At 42.1% G+C, this 17,876-nt stretch overlaps 1 protein-coding gene across 1 annotated transcript in view; it reads left to right on the top strand.

Annotated features, from left to right (window-relative positions):
- Positions 1 to 4,621: 4,621 nt before the first annotated feature.
- Positions 4,622 to 17,876, top strand: part of Adcy10 (adenylate cyclase 10) — a 95,414-nt gene continuing 82,159 nt past the window's right edge. The window contains exon 1 of the mRNA XM_028864382.2: positions 4,622 to 5,709. The gene's annotated coding sequence lies outside the window, so the exon portion shown is untranslated. The remainder of the gene's footprint in view (positions 5,710 to 17,876) is intronic.

Below are 17,876 nucleotides of genomic sequence, written 5' to 3'. Positions count from 1 at the left end.
TAACTGAAAATCTTTCACAGCTAGAGATTTTTACATAGCATTGCTGTAATGATGAGTTGAGACAATTTGGTTTTTTAAGGCAGGAACTGCTATATAGCCCAGGCTAGCTTTAAACTCTCCTCTCCTGCCTCAGTCTTCCAAGTCTGGAAATTACAGAAGTGTGCTATCTCATTATCATTGAGATAATGTTAACACAGAGCCTGGTTCATAAAGAGTAGTCCATTTTTAATTACCTCAGTAACTGAATAATACAGCACAAAAGGCTGTAGAGTAGTCCATCTGGCCTGAACTTACACCTTAGTTCTTTGATTTATAAGCTGTGGCTTTGGGTGAATTAAGTGCCTCCCAGAGTACTTGCAATCTAACTAGGTTTTCTGTATATATGCTTGTAACATGTCTCCAGGGTCTAGGAGAATCTGGGCATAGATTACCCCATATTAGAAAATAATAATTCAGCCGGGCGGTGGTGGTGCACACCTTCAATCCCAGCACTCGGGAGGCAGAGGCAGGTGGATCTCTGTGAGTTCAAGGCCAGCCTGGGCTACAGAGCGAGTTCCAGGAAAGGTGCCAAAGCTACTCAGAGAAACCCTGTGTGTGGGGGGGTCATTCAATTTAATTTAGCCTTAAATTTGGAGTACTGAACTAAAAGTATTAGAAAAACTAGTCTTCATTAGCACTATAGTCAGATAAGTTAGCAAAGCAAGTTATTTCAATATTTGAAAAAGTGAGACACCTTTTTGGTAGGTTGAATACAGGACTTGTGCATGCTAAACACACACTCTAAAACTGAGCTATGCCCCAACCAAAGACCCTCTAAAATTATGTAACAGGATTAAAGAACTAGCTCAGCAGGTAAGAGCAGTTGATGCTCTTGCAGAGTACCTGGGCTCAGTTCCCGGTGTGCACATTGCCACTCACAGCCATCTGTAACTCTAGTTCCAGGGCGTCCATAGCCTTCCAGCCTCTTCAGACACTGCACACTCCTAGTAACATACAGCTACAGGGGCAAAGCACTTGTTCCTTCATCATAACCTGTCTTTGAGAAGACAACTAGAGGATGTGATATGGGCTGAAGTAAAGAACTTCTGAGCAATCATATTACTACTTCTCATAAGGCATAGTAAATTTACGCATTTGCCACATGTATATATGTGTTACCAAGAGTAAACATTTAGGAAAAACAAAGTGTATGGCACAGACTGGAAAAAATTAGTAAAATGTGTTAGTCAGATATGGTGCCACAGAGCCGTAATCCCAGCATTGGGAGGTAGAGATGTGCAGGGGGGCCGTGAGAATGTACAGCAGTGACAGCTAGTGTTTAACAGGTTAGGGGGCCCACTTGGCAAAGCCCGTGGGGTTATTGACTGAATGAATGGTTGTTTTCTGTCCGTAACTTTGAGTGCCACTGCTATGCCTCCCTAATAAGAGCAGTGCGGTTCTTTCCACAGCCCTTTGGTGGTGTGTTTTACACTTTTTGGGTACACATATAGCTGTGGATGTTCAGGAAGATGACTTCTGTTTAAGCTGTATAAATTTGATGTATAGAAATAATACTAGGATATTTTACATTACTTAGACTGACATAAAATTCTCAGTCACAAAGACAGCCTTTTACACAGACAGCGAATTTTGGACTTCAGAGCAAATTCAAAACAGACTTAACTGCCCCTGCAGAAAACATGCAAAAACCAATTCCCAGGTGTTGTTTATTGCTAAACCAAGGCCAGGCTGTTTACATTGAGATAAGCTTCTTGCAGTAATTCTCTTTCTGCATGCACCCTGACCGCTCAAGATTCAGCCAATTGTTTACTGTCTGGGGTCCCTCACCAACTTAGAGCTACATTCATGTCAATGTGACATTGCTAGTCTAAGAGAAACTATGTGACTTATGTTTTGAGAATGGATAGGGCCCTAAAAATATAACTTATAATTGTCCAGAGTTTGGCTCTGAGGGAGCAGCGGCAGTGTGGAGAGAGACAACTATGTAGAGAGCTATGTGAGAACTGCTGCAGAATGTGAGTGGTGTGTGTGTGTGTGCGCGCGCGCGCGCGTGCGTGCGCGCGCGCTGAGTGAGAGATGAAGAAGCATGAGAAATGTGATAGGGTGAGTGGCTGAAAGAGTGAGTATGTGAGAATGTAGAAGTATGTCTGAGTGTGAGAAAGAGCTGCTGCTATGGAGAGGAGCTGTGCCTAGGAACTGTGTGAAATGCTGTATGGTGAGAGAGCTGTGTAAGTGAGATGTTTAGCTGTGGCTGTGTGGAGATTGGTAACTGTGTGGAGGCAAGGAAGATGAAGCTGGATAGAAAGGAAATGTAGAAGCGAAAAGATGTGTAGCCATGTGAAAAGATGTATGTATGTAAAAATATGTAGCTGTGTGGCAACAGAGAAGAGACCACTTTTAAGATGAAGTAAAAGAAAAAGTTACCATCAGAAAGTGTGTGTGTGTTTCCTTATTTTACCAGTCAGATAGATAGAAACTTATTTCTAAATACCCCCAGATAGCAAAAGTCTAGCCTCTAGATAGAAAGGAATTTTTTCCTAATCCCTAGCTACTCTGATGTCTTCTATTCCTAACCCTGGAGCAGTTCAGGGGAGCTAGCCTCTCTCAGTCTGTGATAGAGATGGGAGGAGCAGATGTTTCTTGAATGCCTTGTAAGTTTGAAGCCAGCCTGAAAAAAATTGTGTTTCTTGTGTAGAGTCTCCTAAGCCTTATTTACAGTCACATGAATAAACAATGCATCTGTTGGATCTCAAATTTTATTGAAGCCAGAAATGGGTGGTGCACTCCAGTAATCCCAACACTAGGGAGGCTGAGGCAGGAGACTCTTCAATCCTAGACCAGCATGAACAATATGGCAAGATTGTGCCTGGAAAAAAAAAAAAGAGGAATGGATATGGCAGTACATACCTGTAATTCAAACTTGTGGAGATGGGTGAACTCAGGAAGGCTGGAAGTTCAAGGCTCATCTCAGCTACATGAAACACTGTCTCAAAAACCAACACTGGTGATTCATCTTACAACTACTCTCAAAGAGTTTATTTACTACAAGTCTATCATTGTAGATGTTGAACTCCAGAAGAGTAACTTTCACTATGGCACAAGTCAGTGTAGTTGAGTTCTGTGTCAAGTTTTTCTACCAAGTCCTTATTGACAGCTTCATAGTAAGTTTTCTCAATACCAACTCTGATAGGGTTTGAGTTTCAACTCAGCTCTGCTGTGTTGACTGAAATCTGGTGAATATCTTCCTCCAGGATGTAAAGTTTGAAGATAAGTAATAGATAGCACTGGTTCATGGGGTTATTATAAATATTTGTTAAAATGACATTTTAGTTGTGGGGTAGTGGTGGCACACACCTTTAATCTCAGCACTTGAAAGGCAGAGGCAGGCGGCTCTCTGTGAGTTCGAGGCCAGTCTGGTCCACACAATGAGTTCTAGGACAGACAGAGATGTTACACAGAGAAACCCTGTTTTGAAAACAGTAACAACAAAATAACATTTTACCACAGCATCTGGATGGTGCTATATACCAAATAAATGTAAGAAAGTTCAGAAAATGCTGTTCCATTGGAGATAGATCCAAGAGTCCTTTTCTAATTGAAGAATGTTTTAATATGCCTTTAAATTTTTCTGTGGTTTTGTATCCATCTCAAGGAAATGCTGAGACAAGCTCTGATGTCCACCGGCTGAAAGGTCTGTTGGATTCACACTGAGAGTGGGTTCTATAATATAGACATAATTAACACCCCCCTTAAAACATGTGTTTTTACATTTGAAACAGCAAATTTAATTATTGGAATGGACTTTGAGAATATTCACATATATTTTCTGTTAGTTTTTGTTTATTTTTTAAGTTTTAAATATGTGAAATATGTGCCCTTGTCTTAGTTGTGGTTTCCTTTTTTGTTTTTTAAGACAGGGTTTCTCAAGCCGGGCGGTGGTGGTGGTGGCGCACGCCTTTAATCCCAGCACTCGGGAGGCAGAGCCAGGCGGATCTCTGTGAGTTCGAGGCCAGCCTGGGCTACCAAGTGAGCTCCAGGAAAGGCGCAAAGCTACACAGAGAAACCCTGTCTCGAAAAACCAAAAAAAAAAAAACCAAGACAGGGTTTCTCTCTAAAACAGTCCTGGCTGTCCTGGAACTCACTCTATAGACCATGCTGGCCTCGAACTCACAGAGATCCACTTGCCTCTGCCTCCCAAGTGCTGGGATTAAAGGCATGAGCCACCACCACCCGGTTTAGTTACAGTTTCGATTGCTATGATGAAACACCGTGACTAAAAGCAAAGTTGGGCAAGAAAATATTTGATTTAACACTTCCACATCATAGTGCATTGATTCACGTGCACTGACTATGCTTCTGATTGGCTGGGTCACCCACCTCCCCCACCCCCCGCCACTGTCAGTCACTGAAGGAAGTCAGGACAGGAACTCAAACAGGGCAGGAACATGGAGGCAGGAGCTGATGCAGAGGCCATGAGGATGTTGCTTACTGTTTTACTCCCATGGCTTGCTCAGTCTACTTTCTTGTAAAATTCAGGACCACCTGTCCAAAGGTGGCCCCACCCACATCAATCACTAATTAAGAAAATACCTTACAGGATGGCCCACAGCCCAATCTTATGAGGCATTTTCCCAATTGAGGCGTCTTTGATGACTCTAGTTTGTGTCAGGTTGACATAAAACCACCAGGACAGCATCTTTAAACATAATTTGCCAGGGTCCCGCTAAATTAAGAAAAGTTAAATCCCAAAGGGCCTCAGTAGATTTTAAGTGATCTTGGAGTAAATTTAGTTAGAAGTACACACTTACCCATTCAAAACAGACAGAATGTATAATTTGTCAAAACTCACGAGTAGTAACTTCATTGGTACAAACTGTGATCACTACAGTAGTGCTCCTTGGTTTATTCTAAGACCCATCCACCCCAGTGGAGTCCTGAAACCACAGATAATACCAGATGCTGGGCATACATCTATGACAAAGGTTTTCAGTAAGAAATTACTGATAATTGTGGCAAATGCTGACTAATCTGCCATGCCAGTCATACATACAGAGGGAATATACTGGACAGAAGGTTGATTCATGTCCCAGACAGGACACTGTGAGATTTCATTATGCTACCAAGAACTGTAATTTCAAAATAATTTCAAAGTAAGTATTTCTGTAATTTTCCATTCACATTTTCAGAAGGAAGTTGATCAGTGGTAAAGTTGGCATAACGAAAGGATATGGTGAAACTACTGTATTGACTAAAGTTGGGTGCTTGCTTAATAGATTTTCCTTTTGATGATAGTCACCTATTAACTATGGCCTAAATTCAGTCACCCTCCACATGGTCAAAGAAAGAGTTGTGTAAACTCTGGGGTTATTTCAGTCTCTCCAACTGCCTCACATGTCCGGACATAAGAACCTGAAATTGAGCCAGTCTTTGAAGAGCAGTAGGCCACTGATAGTGGTGGGGGAGGGGGAGGTGACCCCAGCCAATCAGAAGCATAGTCAGTGCACGTGAAACAATGCACTTCCGATGAGGGTGTGGCCTGGAAAACGGCTTTTTGACAAAACTGTCATTTGATGGGTCAGCTATGGACAGACATGGCACTTCTGCTGTCTTCAAAATAATGTCACCAGACCCCTTTCCTGTTCTCTGCATTCCCGAAAGATCTAGTCCCTAATCTAGGCTCAAGCTTTTCCTCAGCCTTGGAGAACAGAGGTATGTGGGAACAGCAGAGCTGGAGGGAAACCATCCAGTATCCTTGCTGATAGATGTCAGAAATGAGTGGTGCTCGAGTTCAGTGGCAATATTTCTCCAGCCTTTTAGTTCAAAGTCTGCAGGCTTGAATGTGACCCATTCTGTTTGCCTTGCGTGTTCTGTATTTCCAGCTTGCCCTGTTTATTTGCTTCCCATTCCTTTTTCATCGGTCAAGTAGTGAGTGCCAACCGTGTGAAAGTGCTGGAAAGATGCTGTGGAATCAATAGAGACTAATTGATTCCTGTGATCACTAAAATGGGAGCTTACAGTTCAGAGGGAGACAATATGAACAGGCCAAGAGGATAATGACCTATTGGTTTATAGGCACTAAAACCAGTAAGAGCTCGGAAGAAGTGTTTCCAGATAGAGTGGTCAAGCAAGCTTTTATGACACCATTCCTTTCAATCTTTCTGTTTTCTGTTTAAAGATGGCTACATTGTTGATGAAAAGTTGAGCTTAATCTGAAAAACTAGTAGGAAATCCTACAAGAGATGATTAGGAAAATAATGGGTGTGACTAATCCTGATTTCTCTGCAACCTTCATGTCTTGGCACTGCTATGTTTTCCTAAAACAGTGAAAGGTAGATTCTGATTTATCCAAAAAATGCTTGTGGTATCTTTGCATCCTCACTTGCTCTTTTGTTTGGGAGGGGTTCTCATTCCTGGTTGTGTTTCCACAGTGCTTACACTTACACTCTGTTTGACTGCGATAGAATTGGCCAAGCAATGTGTACAAAGGACCGTCCACAAGCACTCAAAATGATAGGATTAAACAACTCTCCTCTGTAGGTTATGACATCCCCAAAGTGTCCGGTTCTTTGTTTGGGGTTTTTTGTTTTTGTTTTTTGAGACAGGGTTTCTCTGTGTCATGATGGCCGTCCTGGAACTTGCTCTGCAGACCAGGCTGGCCTTGAGCTCAGAAATCTACCTGCCTCTGCCTCCTGAGTGTTGGGATCAAAGGAACCACCACTGCCTGGCAACACAAATCCCAGTGCTTGAGAGGAAGAAGCAGGTAAACCTCTGAGTTCAAGGCCAGCCTGGTCTATACAGTGAGTTCCAAGGCAACCAGTAAATTCATAAATTCATAAATTGTTATGACAGTGTGGGTGTGTCTATGGAAAGTGAATATCTCTGCCACTGTCACTTACTAATGCTGCAGAACTTACAGCAGAAAGATGCTTCTGAAATGGAAAGTTTCTATTTTATTCTTAGGAAGATTCCTAAGAAAAACTCCCAGCTATTTAGTTTAGATATCCTTGCCTTTTAAGCTTATGAACAAATTATCTTCCATGCATGTTGGTGCCCTCCTGTGATCCCTAGCACTTGGGAAGTGGAGGCAGGAGGAGGAGGAGATCAAGGCCAGCCTCAACTACAGATGAAGTCTGAGGCTGGCCTGTGCTACGTGAGTCCTTTCTGCCTGTCTCATATACACAATAATAAATCTGGTTTCACTTTCACTTTCTTCTTTTTAATCTCAAAATGTATCTGCTTTTCTTGCTTAGTAATTATAACAGAAAACTGTGCCAAGTCCTCAGATCACATTATTTAGAACAACAGAATCTTAGCATGCTTGTATGGGGGGGTGGGGAGTGGGGGTGGGGGAAGGTAGTGTACTTGGTGTGGATATATGTATGCGGAGACCAGAGGCTGATGCCAGATATTCTTTCTTGATGAGTCTTAGTGTTTATTGTCAGGGCAGGATCACTCACGAAGATGATTGATTTGGCAGACTGGCAGGCCAGTGAGCTTGAGGAAGTGCCACATACCCAATGCTCACACCACTTTTATCTTTTTTGGGGATCTGAACCCTGGTCTCTATGCTTGTGCCATCTCCCCAGCCTCTTAGTCTAGGTTTCTAGTAAATAAAAAGAAATTAAGTGCAGGCGATTGGAATGTTGGTTCAATATGGTCAAAATACATTTTTTTTTGTAAGCTGGAAAGATGGCTCAGTGGTTAAGAATGCTTGCTACTCCCAGCACTTGGGAGGCAGAGGCAGGCAGATCTCTGTGAGTTTGAGGTCAGCCTGGTCTACAAATTGAGTTCCAGGACAGCTAAGACTGTTACACAGAGAAATTCTGTCTTCAAAAAAAAAACAAAACAACAAAAACAAGAATGCTTGCTACCCTTCTTGATGACCAAGGTTCAGTTCCCAGTTCCCAGCTGCCTGCAACTCCAGCTTCAGGAGATCTGACACAGTCTTCTAGCCTGCATGGTAACCATAACACATGTGGCATATAAACAGACACACACACACACACACACACACACACACAAATTTAAATAAAAAAAACTTTAAAAGTACACCGTATAAAATTCTCTGAGACTTAAAAATAACGTCTCTTAAGAGAGCATTGAGTGGCCAGGAGTGGTAGTACAAGCCTTTAATGCCAGCACAGAGTCAGGCGACTCTGTGAGTTCAAGGGCAGCCTGGTCTACATAGTGAGTTCCAGAACTACATAAACTCTGGTCTCAAACATTTAAAAAACAGGGACTGGAGAGATGGCTCGGAGGTTAAGAGCACTGCCTGCTCTTCCAGAGGTCCTGAGTTTGATTCCCAGCAACCACACGGTGGCTCACAACCATCTATAATGAAATCTGGTGTCCTGTTCTGGCCTGGAGGCAAACATGCAGGCGGAACACTGTACATGATAAATAAATACATCTTTTTTTAAAATTCAAAAAATAAGAGAGAGACTATTAAGTGCCTTCTCACAGGCAGATAGTTATCCAATACTTCTAAAACTTCCTAGATGGAATATTCATCTTTACATTGTTTGTCTTTGCCTCCCCATAATTGCCAGTCACTGGACCTAGTTGATCCTTCTGGAAAAACAAAAATAAATCTAGCACTTCCTATGTAGTACTGAAACTTACACAAAAGTGTCTATAATGTGAATATGAGAATATAATATTAGCAAGGTTGGAGGGTTCATATCAATGTTCAAAGTATACTAAAACTAAACAATCATTCCTTATTTGTATAAAATTAAAATTTTAATTTATAGGTCATTCTATACATTTCTAAAGATTTTTTTTATTTGTGTGTGTGTGTGTGTGTACATGTGTTTATGAGTCTATGTGCACATGCTTGTGTTTTTTTCTGTGTGAGAGCAAAAGCCAGAAGGGAACATCACATATCTTCTATCACTCTGCCTATTCTTTTGAGGCAAGATTTCTCCCTGAACCTGTGGTTCATCTTTTCTCACCTAGATTGGAAGCCAGCAAGCCCAGCAATCCCCCAATCTCCTCCCACTTAGAGCTGGGGTTACAGGCATGTGCTGGACTCCTGGATTATGTGGGTGCTGGGATCTGAACGGTGGTCTTCATGATTTCTCAGCAAGTGCCCTTAACCACTGAGCCATCTCTCCATCCCTTTCCTAGATTTTTATTTTCCAAATCAGCAGTTTTCCAAGCAGCAGCCAATGAGAACAAAGTTGGAATAGTTAGCTGGTCAGGAGAGAGGGGGAAAGAATGAGGTCATTCTAAGTGTTGCTCAGCCTATCTCAGTTCTCCCTCATCTCTGCATCTCTGGAGTCCATCAGAACATCCAGGTCAAGACCAACCATCCTGTTTAAAACCACAGTTCTTGAGAAAGCAGATCTTTCCACTGAAGAAGAAAAAAGGACAACATTCCTTTTTCTCCTCATGCCTCCCATAACCTTCAGTCTTGCTTATGCAGAACTAATCAAGACATCAAGGAAGAAGCAGGGAGGTCTTTCATTGACTGCAGGAGCACACATTACATTGTTTAGAGACCCATGTTTCCTAATTGCTCTGCTACTTTTACATGTAAGTCGAAATATTAAAAAACAATTATCATTTTTAACCCTTATGTTATCTTCTAACAATATTTCTAATCTCTGCTATTCTTCATCATATTCAATAGTCAACAAACCAGAAAGAGTAAGCAGACAAACCTATCTTCTAGTGAGATTTGAGTACCCCGTATGTACCTGAACACTTCATCTAGATGATCAATAAACAGGAAAGGGTGGTCAATCTCATCAGTACCATCAGAGAAACAGAAAGCCTATTTAAAGATTTAAAGATCACAATAACAGAGCCATGAAGACTTGCTGCACAAGCATAAGAACCCGAGTTCAAATCTCCAGCACCCACACCATAGCCAGCCTTAGCTATTCATGCTCTATCCCACACCAAAGAGACACAGAAAAATCACTGGGGCTTGGTGAGTGCCAGGCTAAAGTTCAGTGAGACAGTCTGCCTCGAAGGAGTAAGGTGAGTTGTCAGGACACCCAACATTACCCTCTGGCTTCTCAAGTATGCAAAGGCACATGCACCTGTACACACATACGCCTACAACAGAGAGAGAGAGAGAGAGAGAGAGAGAGAGAGAGAGAGAGAGAGAGAAGAGGAGAGGAGAGAGAGAGAGAGAGAGAGAGAGAGAGAGCAAAGAAAATAATCTAGAAGAGTTGAGTGCAAGCCAAATCCCAATATCTGGGAAGCTGAGATAGGAGGCTTGTAAATTTAAGGCCAGCCCTGGCAACATATCAAGTTTGAGGCCAAATACATTAAGTGGGATATCTATGCCCAGATAAAAATTCAGAGGCGCTAAAGAGATGGCTCAGGGGTTAAGAGCTCTCGCTGTTCCTATAGAGGACCTGAGTTTGGTTCCCAGCACCAATGTCAGGTGGCTGACAATGACCTGTACCTAGCTTCAGGGAGGATCTGAGACTTCAGGTCTTTATACACACACACAGGTCTTTATACACACACACAATTAAAAATATACACACACACAATTAAAAAAATCTTTTTTTTTTTTTTTTTTAAATCCAAGCTTTGCAGATGCTCTCTCCTCCAGCCACTTGCTGGCAGTCATGGTCAACTCCACTACGTTCTTCAACACCATGATGGCAAGCTCTTAGGTCACATCACCTAGCCATTTGCAGACAATGATCCAAAGACAGCAGAAAACTTTTGTGCGCTGGGCTTCAGATAGAAATAATTTGGTTGTAATAGTTCCTCTTTTCATAGAATTATTCCAGAATTCATGTGCTAGGGTGGTTACCTTACACACCATAATGGCACTGGTAGCAAGTGGGGAGAAATTTGAGGAACTTCATCCTGAAGCAAAGAGTCCTGGTATCTTGTTTATGGCAAATGTTGAACCAAACAAACAGAGTTCCCAGTTTTTCATCTCACCACCATGATGGGATAGTTAGGGGACAAGCATGTGGTCTTTAGGAAGCAAATGAGCATCACAGGAGCCATGGAGAGCTTTGGATCCAAGATCAACAGGAAGATCACCATTGTTGACCATGGACACCTCTAGTAATGCATCTTTCCTAGCAGTGCCTTCCATCGCTCAGGAGCATGTGCTCCCCATGTCTGCTCCCAGCACCCCAGGATTTGAGCTCTCACCGTACTTCTTTGGGTTCCCTATGTTCTTCATTCTCCTCCAAGGCAATCTAGATTGCAGAGTTCAGCTTATGATTATGAACAAACACTAAATAAAAGTTGTTGCCAAAAAAGTCCAATGTATGTGCATCCCAGGGATTCCAATCATAAGTGTGTGCTGAAAGGAATGCATACATCTGTTCACCCAACAACATGTACAAGAATGTTCTTTGAAGTCAGGTGAAATGGTGCAGCCGTTTAATCCCAGCACTTAGGAAGCTGAGGAGGGCTATGAGTTCAAGGCCAGCCTGGACTACATAGTGAATCCTCTCAGAAGAAAAGAATGTTCTTAGAAGTATTATATATAATGCTTAAAACTGAAAAACTTGTATGTCAGTAGTAAAATGGGTAAATACTTTGAGGTATAATCAGATGGCAGAACACTAAAGCACTATACAAACATTGATATACGTTCAGTGAGATGGATTAATACCACAAATGAGAAGGGAAACCAGAGACATACATCTCGTACATAAAGTTCAAAAACTGGAAAAGGTGATTTATGCTATCACAAATCAGGAAAAGAAGAGCACAATGCGGAGATAGCGTAAGAAGGAGCCCAGTGTGGTGGCACACAACAGGAAACCCAGCAGGAGGATCAAGAGTTCAAGGCCAGCCTGTGTTATACAGTGAAATCTCTCCTCAAAAATAAACAAATGAACAGAAGATGGCATGAGAGAGACCTGCAGAGTTCAGGTACTGCCCCCTTTCTTGACCTGACTGGATTTGCTCACTTGTTATACAAACTGTACTCTTATAACCTGTTTAATTTTTTCATTTATTTTTCAATAAAGTGTTTCATTCTGCATTTATTTACTTATTTATTTGTTTATTTTGTGTGTGTGTGTGTGCTCGCAAGAGACAGCATGCATGTATGTGTGTCTTTCCACCTGTAGATGGCAGAGGACAACTTGTGGAAGTCAGTTCTCTCTCTGCCATGTGAACTCTGAGAATCAAACTCAGATTGTCATGCTTGTGTAGACTCGCTTGTGTTGTCTCGCTCTGTAGACCAGGCTGGCCTCAACCCCACAGAGATCCGCCTGGCTCTGCCTCCCGAGTGCTGGGATTAAAGGCGTGCGCCACCACTGCCCAGCATTGTGCTTGCTGCTCTTACAGAGAACCTGGGTGAGTTCAATCCCCAGCACCCACATAAGAACTCACAATTCTCATTAGCTACAGTTCCAGGAGATCTGATACCCGCTTCTGGCCTCTGTGGACACCAGGCAGCAGGCACGTGATACTCATACATACACACAGGCAAAACACTCACACACATAAAATAAAAATACATCTTTAAGGGGGGTATGCAGGCAGTTCTCTGTTTTCTAATTCTAGCTCTGTGGCATCAAGTCATGTGAGGAAAACACATGGTGGAATATGACAAAAAGGAGAGAATTTGGGCTGAGTCAAATCCAGGACCGATACCTCACAAGACACATCATCAAGAGAAAGTCACTGAGCAAGCTATCATATGTTCTCATAGAAGATACCCATCCCCAAAATGAACAATTCTCAACATAGAAATATGGGAAACAGTTTTTAAGTAAATTAAAGAAGGCAACCAGAATCTGAAAGAGAACCAGACAGAAGTCACGGAGGAACTGAGAAACTAAAGGTCACATGGAAACATTAGTTGACAGCCTCGGTACCACATTAAATGAAGCAGAAGAAAAAGTAACAGAGCTTGAAACAGACCTTTGGAACTCTTTAGTGTCAGACAGAAAGAATAAAAGAGAAAGCCTGAAGAAAAAAAGGTGCAAGAGCTGTGGGACACCCTTAAAAAACCAAGTATTCAGATCATTGGCACGCCTGAGGGAGGAGAACTGTGAGCTGGAGGCACAGAATGATCTTCAGTAAAATAACAGTAGAAAACTTTCCAAATCTTGGGAACGACATGGTCATCCGGGTACAAGAAGCATTCATATACTCGAAGACACATGACGATAGAAGTATGTTGCCATGACTTACTATAATTGTTAAATGAACAAGACAAAGGAAAAATATTGCCTGCAAGAGAGAAATGTCAAGTACCATTTAAAGGTAAATACTTCAGCGCTTCTGGGAGTCTGTGTGTGGTTCTCACAATCAAAGCTAAGTCTTTAAGCTTTGTTCTCAGTCCTGATAAGATAGTTTAAGGCTGGAGGTATTGTTTCACAATAAATTGTGATTATTAAATCAGGCAGTAAACACCCCTATCACCTCACATAGCAAGATTCTCTCTCTCTCTCTCTCTCTCTCTCTCTCTCTCTCTCTCTCTCTCTCTCTCTCTCTAAAAGAAAAAATATTAGCACTTTACAAGTTCTACATACATAACTGCCTATAGTCACTGTAGAAGGCTTTTTCTTTTGGGCCACTAACAAGCTCCCAAATTGTGACATGGAGACTTATTATTATTAGTTATGAATGCTTGGCTTTATCTTAGCTCTTATTTTAATCTGTTTCTCTTTACACTTTGCCTTGGGGCTTTTTTTACCTTTCCTTCTGTATATCTTACTTTCCTGCTGTCTCCATGGCTGGCTGGCAGCTGCCTGGCTTCTGGCCCCAGGCCTGTCCCTTTCTTCCTCTCCCTGCCCCCTTCTCCTCCTCCTTCTCCCTGCCTAGATTTCTTTTCCTGCTTATTCTCTCTGCCAGCCCCACCTACCCCTCTCCTCCCTAGTTATTGGGTGTTCAGCTCTTTATTAGACCAATCAGGTGCCTTAGACATGAAAGGTGAAACAAATGCAACACATCTTTACATAATTAAACAAATGCTGGGGCTGGAGAGATAGCTCAGTGGTTAAGAGCACTGATTGTTCTTCCAGAAGACCCAGGTTCAATTCCCAGCACCCACATGGCAGCTTACAACTGTCTGAAACTCCAGCTCCAGGGGACCCAACACGCCCTCACAGACATACATATAGGTAAACACCAATGCACATTAAACAAAAATAAATAAAATATTTTTTAAATGCAGCATAAACAAAAATAACACATCTTTACATTGTTAACAAATGCAGCATAAACAAATGTAACACACCATCACATTGTTAAAGTAATGTTCTGCAGCATGAACACATGTAACACATCTTTGCCTAGCTGAAATAGTATTCCACAACAAGTCACCACAGTGTACATTAGATTTTCAAAGCTTGTTCAATCTTGTCCAGCTAAAACTTTATACCATGACCAACCTCTTATTCCTCTACCATGTCCCAAGCCTTGACAACGACAAATACATTCTCTGCCTCTACAAGTTCGGGATTTGGGGATCCTACATGTGAATGAGATCATGTAGTGTTCATCATTCTGTGCCTGGCATATTCCACTTAGTATAATGTCCTCCAGAGTCATCCATGGGGTCTCAAGTGACCATATGTTTTTTATTTTTAAAAGCCAAATAGTACTGCATTGTATATACACGCCACACTTTCTTTGATTCATCTGTTAATGAGCACATAGGTTGATTTTATATCTTGACAACTGTGATTGGTGCTGCAGTAATATGTGTTAGTATGGAATGCAGGTATCTCTTTAACATAGTAATTTCATTTCCCTTCAGATAGAATCCCAAGATTGGGACTGCAAGATAATAATGGCAGTTGTATTTGCAACTTTTTGAGGAAGCTCCATACTGTATTCCCTATATGCCTGTATTTCTGATTTTATCCTTAGCCAAACTCCTTCAGGACACCCATGGAGATCTCTCTGAACCGACAGTACAACATTAATCAATAGCCATTATTACAATTGTTAACCTGCAGAATTGTTTTTTTTCCATAATTTTGTCATTTTGTATTTAACACTTAAGAATATAAAACATATAGTGATATGCCTTATTAAAGTCAAGATGTACTTTACCTGTTGCTGTGGAAATCGCTCTGTATAAATAAAATGCTGATTGGCCAATAGCCAGGCAGGAAGTATAGGCAGGACAAGCAGAGAAGAGAATTCTGGGAACAGGAAGGCTGAGTCAGGGGAGACACTGCTAGCCACCGCCATGAGTAGCAACATGTAAAGCACTGGTAAGCCACAAGGCACGTGGCAAAGTATAGATTAATAGAAATGGGTTAATTTAAGATAGAAGAACTAGATAACAAGAAGCCTGCCATGGCCATACAGTTTGTAAGCAATATAAATCTCTGTGTGTTTACTCGGTTGGGTTGGAGCGGCTGCGAGACTGGCAGGTGAGAGAGATTTGTCCTGACTGTGGGCCAAGCAGGACTGGAGAAAACTTCAGCTACAACCTGTAGCATTCTTTTGATATGAAATGAGCCAAACACAGTGCCATGTGCCCATATCTTAGCTGTTGAGGAAACTTAGACAGGAATGTGGTTTGAGCTGGGGAATTCAAGAGAAACCTGTGCAAAAATAGTGACATCTCAAAATATAGTAAAAAAAAAAATTATTAATAGGAAGAACAAAATTTTTGTTCTCAACTCTGAATTCACCTAATCCCTCTTTTTCTGCCCCTATCTCCACTGGGGAGGGTCTCATTATGTAACCCTGCCTGGCCTAGATCAGGCTGGCCTAGAACTCACAGAGGCCTGCTTGCTTCTTTGCTTTCTTTCTGGGTGCTGAGATTAAAGGCATGTGCTACCACACATGGCCCATTTTTTAAATGTTTACTTTTTTATTTATTTATTTATTTATTTATTTATTTATTTATTTATTTATTTATTTGTGTGTGTGTATCTGTGTGTCTGTGTGTGTGTGTGTGTGTGTGTGTGTATTAGTATATATAATGTGCATGGGTACCCTCAGAAGCCAAGAGGGTGTTGAATCCCTTGGAGTTGGACTTACAGGTAGTTATGAACCACCCAATGAAGCTATCTATAGTCAAACAAACTTGGATCCTCCAGAAGAGCAGGAAGCACTCAAGTCAACTAAGTCACCCCTCCAGCCTCCATTCAACTCCTTTTGCTCATCTTTTGCTGAAACCACCGCTCACACAGTATCAAACATGGTGACCATCAAGGCTGACACAGTATTGCAGCTTTCCTGTTATACATGAGTCTCAGTGTAGAGCCCAGGAAGGTCTTGAACTTTTTCTCCTCCTGCCTTCACCTCCCAAGTCCTGGGACTATAGATATGTGTTACCATGCCTAGCTTGACTTTCCTTGTGGATATCATTTCTCCATGTGTACTTGGCTGGTTTTGTGTGCCAACTTGACACAAGCTAGAGTCATCAGAGGAAGGAGCCTCAGTTGAGGAAATGCCTCCATGAGATCCATCTGTAAGGCGTTTTCTCAATTAGTGACCAATGGGAGAGGGTCCAGCCCATGGTGGATGGTGCCATCTCTGGGCTAGTGGGTGGGCTGAGCAATCCATGGGAAGCAAGTCAGTAGGCAGCTCCCTTCCATGGCCTCTGCATCAGTTCCTGCCTCCAGGTTCCAGTTCTGCTTGAGTTCTTCTTGTTCTGACTTCCTCCAATGATGGACTGGAATCTGGAAGTGTAAGCCAAATAAACCCTTTCTTCCCCAACCTGTTTTTGGTCATGGTGTTTGGTATGTTTTTATTTGCAGTAATATGGACTTTGGGAATTTGGGTTAGGAAAGCAGTGGAATGCTTTAAGTGCTATTTAATGGGCTATATTAGTAGGAGCATGGAAGACAGTGGTGCTGGTTGTGATTTGATGAAATGAGGGGATCAAGAGGTTTCAGAAGAGAAGGATGTTAGAATGTGACCTAGAGACTGGTCTTGTGATATTTTGGTGAAGTAAGTGGCTGCTTTTTGCCATTGTCCGAAGAGTCTGCCTGAGGCTAACGTGAAGAGTTTTGGATTAATTCTATTGACAGAAGAAATCTCAAAACAGCATAGTATAGAATCTGTCATGCGGTTATTAGTGGTAACTCTAATGAAGATTTATAATGAAAAGGAGCAAGCTGAGCAGGATAAAGTACAAAATGTAAATTTTGAGGAGAGAAAGAGCATCAGGAAGTGGAATGAAGCTAAGTTCTGTGTTCAAGGGAATAAATGGATTAAGAAATTTAACAGCTGGGCGGTGGTGGTGCACGCCTTTAATCCCAGCACTTGGGAGGCAGAGCCAGGCGATCTCTGTGAGTTCGAGGCCAACCTGGGCTACCAAGTGAGTTCCAGGAAAGGCGCAAAGCTACACAGAGAAACCCTGTCTCGGAAAAAAAAAAAAAAAGAAAGAAAGAAATTTAACAAAGGGAGTGGTGACCACAGAGCAAGATCCCACCCAGCTAAGTTTTCAACTTGTGAAAAGGAACTAAAGAAAAGCGTAGAGCTGGGAGTGGTAGTGCACACCATTAATCACAGCACTGAGAAGGCAGAGACTGTCAGACCTTTTAATTTGAGGCCAGCATGGTCTATAGAGCAAGTTCCAGAACTGCCAAGCTTAGGCAGTGAAGGACAGAAAGCTGGTGAAGATGTAATTGAATGAGGGGGCCATGATCCAGCCCCAGTAAGCAGCAGAACTTGGCAGCTTCTGCCACATGGTTCTGGCTTTAGAGTTAAGGGTAGAAGAAATGGGTTATGGAATTTCCTCCACACCTAAGGAAAACCACTGAGGCCAGGCATGTGTCAGGAGTGTCCCTGGATGGAGGCCTAATAGAGAGGCCATTGCATGAAGCTATGAAGGTGAAGCCTGGATTGCCTTGGAGAACCCAAGATGTTAGAGATGCCAGAGTCATGGGACACCTGCTGAGGAGAGCTGCTGACAGGGAGTGGAATCAACTCAAGAGAAAGAAGTGTGTTGTAGTCAACAA

This window comes from Peromyscus leucopus, chromosome 15 (assembly GCF_004664715.2).
Source record: "Peromyscus leucopus breed LL Stock chromosome 15, UCI_PerLeu_2.1, whole genome shotgun sequence".
Taxonomy (NCBI): domain Eukaryota; kingdom Metazoa; phylum Chordata; class Mammalia; order Rodentia; family Cricetidae; genus Peromyscus; species Peromyscus leucopus.
This window is presented reverse-complemented; position numbering and strand designations above follow the sequence as displayed.